Source organism: Phytophthora infestans, genomic scaffold (genome assembly GCF_000142945.1).
Source record: "Phytophthora infestans T30-4 supercont1.8 genomic scaffold, whole genome shotgun sequence".
NCBI lineage: Eukaryota > Oomycota > Peronosporomycetes > Peronosporales > Peronosporaceae > Phytophthora > Phytophthora infestans.
In genome coordinates, this window is record NW_003303751.1 from 2,417,192 (window position 1) to 2,424,344 (window position 7,153).

A 7,153-nucleotide genomic window follows, 5' to 3' on the forward strand; every position below is an offset into this window, starting at 1 on the left:
TTCGTAAGCGAAAATTGGCTGAGATGGAAAAAAGACAGTGCAAAATGATACTTAAGGTACTCTTAGGCTCCGGTTTTGCACAAAACCTCTACAACTGCATAATATTTGGACAATAACCTCGCACATTTTTTGCTGTAGAAAGGTACCTGAAGTATCCTTTTAGGGCGTTGTACTTGAAGTTTGTATGGTGTCTCTTCAAATAGAAATGTATGGCGTTAACGATAGGGTTAATAGGGATTTACTAACTGATACAACCATGTGACCAGTTTTCCGCCGCTTTTACTCTTGTTTTTTGTAAAAATAAAAAACAAATATTCTTTACTCTTGCTAACTTTGCCTGCAATGGTGCCCCAGCCACAGTTCAGCTAGCTAAGTGGCTTCGCATCAGGGAGACAGTGCAGAAGGATGTTCTCGTGCTACAGCCAGCCAGGAACCGTGTTCGCAAGACAGCTACCGTTGTTGGTCGGCTACTTACCCGGGAAGCGCTTGACGAGATCGCACGACCGCCTAAGAAGACCAAGGAAGAGCCGAAGTCCAAGCAACGAGCAGCGTCTCTAGCTATTGCCAAGACCAAGAGAGTTCCTAAGGCCAAGAAGGTGCCCAATACTAAGAAGACGCCTAAGCCCAAGAAGCAAAAGACCGCAGCAGCCACCAATCCGGGTGGGTTGGCGTCTGTCGTGGCAACGGCGCATGCCGATGTCGTTATGATAGCATTAAACGCTTAATACACTTTTGCTGTGCACTTCAACTAATACTCTTTTTACTTAATTTCTATGGTGACACGATATCCATCTGTATGCTGTGATTGCTGGTGATCAAAATTCGACAATTTCAATCCGTTATCACAAGGGAATCCCGACTCATGATACTGAGCATGCTGGTGGTCAATCAGCTCACTCGATGGCCCCTGTCTCCACTTTCGCAGTTTTGTGACGGCCACCGAGTGATCTAACTGAAAATCGGCGCACTAGTGATGAGTTGGGTTAATACTACCAGGTGGGATCGAACCACCGCCCTCTCGGTTATGAGCCGAGGATTTTACCTCTAAGTTATGGTAGCACTTCCTGACAGCACAAATCGGCCTAAATTTAAACACAAATTACAAGAAATTGTGTGCAGTCAGCTTTGTTCTATACCCTGTCGCTTATGTTTTTGTAATATCATATAGGATTGTACCGGAAACAGGCCGCATCCACCGAGACCAGCCATTTATTTTTACCCATTTTGCATACCAACCACGATGTGCTTGCGATATTAATGGCTTCTTTTTCGTTGGCAGAGCTGCTGCCAGTTTCACCCACGCATATGTCGGTCAATTGGCGAAGCTTGGCCTTAAACGATGAAAACACTGCCTCGTCAAACGGTTGTAGTAAATGAGTGATGTTAGATGAGCGCAGCAATAGGAGGGCACCAGGGCATTCAGCCTCTAAAATGATTTCGGCCGAAAAGTGTGAGCTGCACCCGTCCAGTACCAGCAGCAGAGGTCTTTGCACGTCGTCCGGGACACTACCTGCAAAGAAACGAAGCCAGTGCACGAAGAGTTGATCATTCATGAACTTCGACGTAGATTTAGTTACGGCAACGCCAGGGAAAGTGTGACCGTTGAACACTTCCAGCTTGACCGTGGAGATAGACGTCACGAACACCAAAGGTGTCATGCATCCGGTGGCGCTGCCACAGGACTAAATTTAGGCGGAAGATGAGAGCGACGTCTTGATGCCAATGTTCCGGAGCATCTGACGGCCACGACGCGCTTGGATCCCATGTTCGTTCGAAACGCTGTTTCGTCCACATTAAAGATCCGGGAAGCGTCAAGATTGTTCTCGATCACTGCTTTGATCAGCGAGCTGAACAGGATCGCTGTGGCATCCTTAGACACACACTTTCGGGCCTTTATTACCGCTGTGATGTTCTAGCTACGGGAAAAGGATGTCGGCCCAAAAAGCGACGACACCCCCCCCTCATTCCCGCCTACGATTTGTACGACCGCCAAGGAGGAGATAGCTCCTGGCTTAAAATTAATCATCTTGCAGCTAGCTGGTAGGCCTACCATCTGACGCCCAACGATCCATTCAACGAGGCACTGCTCCGTTGGGGCCGAATAGTAAAGGTGCTGGCCCGCGTCGCACAGGCTCGCGAAAGGTGCCCATTTTGCCCTTCGAAACCCATTTCTGTAAAGCATGGTACGCGATGGCGCTGGCAATACTTACACTACAAGTTTGGCCGCCCATTAGAGCACGCTTGACCGCGGCTTTGAGGTCTTCAATCGTGTAGGCATGCATTTTTGCGAGATTGGGAGGTTGTGGTGGTCGTTAGAAAAGTAGCATTTGGCGGGAAGTACCCCGAAAAAAAAAATATTTTAAGTTTTGCTACTCCGCAAGTTTTCTCCAATTATCTCACTCAAAATGTAATTATTGCAAAATTGGCTCGCTATCGTAGGTCGAGCTTGATAATTTACAAGTTTTTTATGCCCTACTCAACCGGCAGGAAATGCGATGATGCCACCGACTGTAAATGATAATAGGGCTGCAAAAGAATAAAGCATTGCCACAAAAACCTCAATAAATGATTATCCATGAACCTGGTGTGTAGCAATTATCTATCACCTTTCTCCTGTCGAAAGGGAGTTATGCTATGCACTCTACAAAACGACAAACCCGTTTTCGTTATATTTTAGCTTTGAATTTGTTTTAACTTTTTTTTACTAAGTTCTTTCTCTTTAGTACGATCCGCCGGTGATATTTTTGCGTTTGGTCATCGAAAACGGCGTTCTCAACACCCGCTTGTGCAATTTTGCTGTTTTTAAATTTTGCTCTACATGTAGAGGAAGCTTCTCTAAGAGACCGAAAGTTTGGTTTTGGCTGCTCAAACCCTGGTCAAGTATCGAGGGTGGGCAATGTGTCAGCTCTCCTCGAGCTAAGCCAGAAACACTTCACTACGCAGTCGTAGCGTCTGCACTTCTTGATAACTGTATGAATGGCTGATCCAAATCCGAGACCAGGCCTAAATAGGACCCATTTAGAAGTCTGCCCAGGGCTCCGCAAAATTGATATCTCAGATTGATAGTTTTTAGAATCTGCAAAACAATTAATTACTCAATTAATCACGACCATTCTGACCTAGCCGGTGTGTAACGGTTTCGACAGCGTACACGTCCCAGAGCTCCCTATTTATTGACAGCGACATCATCGCCTCTAGCCGCTCTGGTTCCATGATCTTGCGTAAGTCTGTCAGAACCAACTTCGCAGCAGAGAAACACCGCTCGCATTCATTTGACGTTGGCGGTACAAAACCGACGTCCATGTAGCGCTGGCACCGATTTGGCTTGCGTCTCTTGAACGCGCTTCGAGCGAGCGAGGGTCATTCCTCAGGCGTTTCGAATTGAACGTGATTATCATCAGCCAGCCTGAACATCGCACACGTCGAGCGCTCGGCAGAACTAAGTGCCTTGTGGCGCTGAATCTTGACGATGTCTGACTCCAGTGGCTGGTTGTTGATAATGGTAGCAGCTGTTCCCAAGCGGTCGTCCAGCTGGGAGTACTTCGCTAACAAATGGTCGAACAACCGGCGAACACCGGAGAGAGTCAGTGCCGACTTCTGCTAAGTTTGTGTGACGCCATTTAGCTTCTCTAAGTTGCCAAACAGTTTCGTTACTCGCTCGCTCTCGCGCCGGCTTAAAAGATAGCTCTCGAGGCCATAGTCAGCGACAGAGCCATGGTTTATCTTTAGTCAGAACGGCATCAACTCCGTGTAGCGCTTGACCATAGCACAAACACTCGACCATCGAGTAGCGTTTCTCATCACTGGATCCAGATGGGTTAGCTTTCGCAGCATCGCGCGACACTTAATACTAGAAAGCTGTTTCATCAGCGCATGAACACGAGTCAGTAGTTGCTCGTTTGGTACCAGAAAGGTGCTCATCGCTAGGTTGAAGCGGTGGCTGGTACAGCCCATTAGAGAAATGGCGCCAGCCCGACGTCCGATGTACTGATTTACGCTGCAGTTATCGCCAACCATAAATAGCACAGACTTCCATGGACGTTGGAGCCGACACAACGTGTCGGCCCTTAGGTCGAAGAGGCTTTGCGTGCCTAAGTCCTCCTCGTCGTCGACTGACGAAAACGCCAGTAGTTGGAAACGGCGCGATGGACAGTCCAAAAGGTCTCAGTAGTCGTCGTCCTTACGTGCACTAGGTTTGCTGAAGGAACAATAGTCGAAGACAGCAAAGATAACCACGTACCACACGTCCACCCGTCAAGGACGATGTCAAACTTGAGTGACAGCACCCCGACAATGCGGCAGTTTACATACTGGTGCAACAGCATGATGTAGCGAGTCAGTGTTTTATCACTAATGTCGGTCATCTTTGTGCTCTGACGCGCGATTTGACGCTCGCAAAAGCTGAAGGGAAGGAGTTTCATGACGACCAAAACAATTCACCGGAAGATGTCGCTCGCTCGCGTATCAACAATGTGCAGGCGAAGTGCATTCGTCTCACGGAGCGCACTCTCCGCCTCTGCCTCGTAGCTTGGGTAGAAACGGCGGAGGTGGTTCATGATGTTAGTAAATCCTTGGGCGCTGCGGTAGATACGGCTGCAGCTATTAAACAAATACATTCCCGGGGTTTCTTCTTGAAACAGGATGTCGCAGATGTCTCGGTTTGAGAGCGGCATGGCGGGCAGTAGAGGCTGAAGGTGGCTTGAGAGCTAGTATCGCAAGTGCAAAATGCAAACTGAGCAGCTCAGACTCGCTAGGATGTCCTCTGGAACTGTTGGTGGTCAGAACAGCTACGATATGTCCACCAGTGTCATTTTATTAATTCACAATTAAATTGATTTAGAATTGGCCAATGAATCAGCACGGTCAAATTTATAACTGTGTTTGAAAAATTGCATTAATATTTCGAGTAATTTTTTAAGGAGCCCTGCATCGGCACATTCAAACTCTATTATTTTTGACACGCGATCCCGACTCTGCGTCTTCCCGTCCAATGTCGTCTCCGTTTGATACGGACGCGACTTTGATTATAGGGACGCTAAGGTATGGATAATAGCTGTGAATGCTGGTCTGGTACGGTAGCGATCGCGATTTGTAGTTAGCTGGTCACTGACCAGCTAGCGGCCAGTGCTCACCAACTGTTGCGTATGGCACACTGGATATCTAAAAAATATATTCACGATGATAACTATTATTAACACGATTCTTCGGTATGTCCATCACGGTAATCCAAGTTTGCGAGAGCTTGGGAACCGTTTAAGTTTAGCTCTGGCGACTCACTATTGGTGAAGATGAAAGTGCACCACGCTTGGAGCTGGACGTTTTAATGCAGGCATTCAGCTCACCGCTACACATGCAGGTATCTAGTGTAGACTAGAGTCTAGCCTTTCAGCTGCTGGTTGTTCCCGCTGGGACACCCACAGTAGACATTTATTTTGCAATCAGAAGTGCATAGGTTACTTGTTTGAATATCTGAATTTACACGGCATACGCAGGACTACGCAAGAGCGTAAGTGGAGCAGGCATACGCTTGATCTTATTCCTGGCACGCTTCCTACTTCAGTTCTATGCCTCTTCTTCGCTAAGACTGAGTACAGAACAGGTGAAGAAGCCAATGGTTGCAGCGAATACGGAGAGAGCAGAGGTCGGAAAACACAATTATGTATTGTTTTGATTGCAACGTTTTGCCGTAATAAAACTTCCAATATGAGCACTTCCAATAATAAAAACTGTCGTAATTTAAATATATTGGAGCAATATCTAGCTACTACCGTGAGCTCTTGCACCAGTCATGATCCCCGTGAGTATACTGGCCCGATAGTCAACTGGCCAAGCTCCTCAGTATTAAAAGTCGTTATCATGCTCTGTGGTAGGTCTGACGACGGCTGCCAGGTTAAATCTTGAAACCCACCTAAGAAACTAAATAAAGTCTTGCCTGTCTTTGACTAGTTTTCTTAGCGTATATTCTATCTGCAACGAGTTCGTCGGGGCCATCTTTGAATTCTGAAGTTCCATCTTCTGAGTCCGTGTTATCCTGGTGAGCCTCCAAGAAAGGCCAGCACCAGGGCTATTCAGCTGCTTCCTTGTCCAGTTCCATAAAACTTTGCTCCAGGTTGCCAGGTAGACTCGTTTTTTATCTTCTTCTGTTAGAAAGTTACGTATTTTGTTTGCTTTTACGTGGCATTGCCAGCAAGTCTGGCAATGTAGTTGCTGCTTAACGGGTGCACTTTGTCAGAGACTGGGCCTACAAATCTTTTCTTCATGATTTGAGGTGATTATTCTCGACAAGATAACGAGCCAAGAATAGATTTCTTGATTGGGCATCTTGTTAGAGTATTTTTTTATAAGTGACTCATCGGAATGATGTATCAACCAATAATTTTGTGCTATTATTTCAGCTAAATTATGGCATTGTATCCAAATTTATCCATATTTATTGAATTAATATGTGGGATATAAGGTAGAGCATGCGGAATGATATTACTTAAATCGCTACAACTCTGTCAATACTTAGCTTTTAGGCTCAAATGAAAGCTTAATACGTAGCCAACAGACCGTATTACATTGCTACGATGGATGTAAATCACTGCATAAAGATTTATATTAAGAATAAGAGAGTCCACAAAGAATAGAAAATGTTTATTTTGATATTAGAGCAAATCAAGCAGATTATTTATTCGCTTTGGTCCTTGGTCACATCCGCTACAGTACTAACGTCCCACATATCGCGGTTAACACGAAAAGACCCCAGCTGCTCGAAGTTGACGGGGTCCATGGAGCGGCGCTGTGGTGTCAACACTAGCTTGCACTGGGAAAATAGCCGTTCAACGATGTTGGAAGTTGCTGGTATCATCTTCACCAGAGGCATATACCGTGTCATGCTTGGCGTCACGTTGCGCTTCTTCTTCGACAGGGAGCCTTTTGCTGTATATATTGTCAGTAATTGGTCCAATACCCGATTGTATTGTTAGGAATAATAAAAAGATATATTGCAAAACCCAGTAGTTTATTGGAATGTGGTCGTCACAAAACGGATGAGATTGTGCAGTTTCCGCCCCAAATAGTTCGAGCTATTCGCCCGAAGAACCGTCGACGTACTAGTTGGTCAATGAAGAAGGCAAGAGTGCACAGTGCCGACCAAGTCCTGGGCGATCCA

The 7,153-nt window shown here is 46.2% G+C and overlaps 1 non-coding gene across 1 annotated transcript; it reads right to left on the bottom strand.

The window, feature by feature from the left end:
* Positions 1 to 987: 987 nt before the first annotated feature.
* PITG_26492 lies at positions 988 to 1,059 on the bottom strand. The gene has a single exon. It is a non-coding gene; the product is annotated as a tRNA-Met (tRNA).
* Positions 1,060 to 7,153: the final 6,094 nt, after the last annotated feature.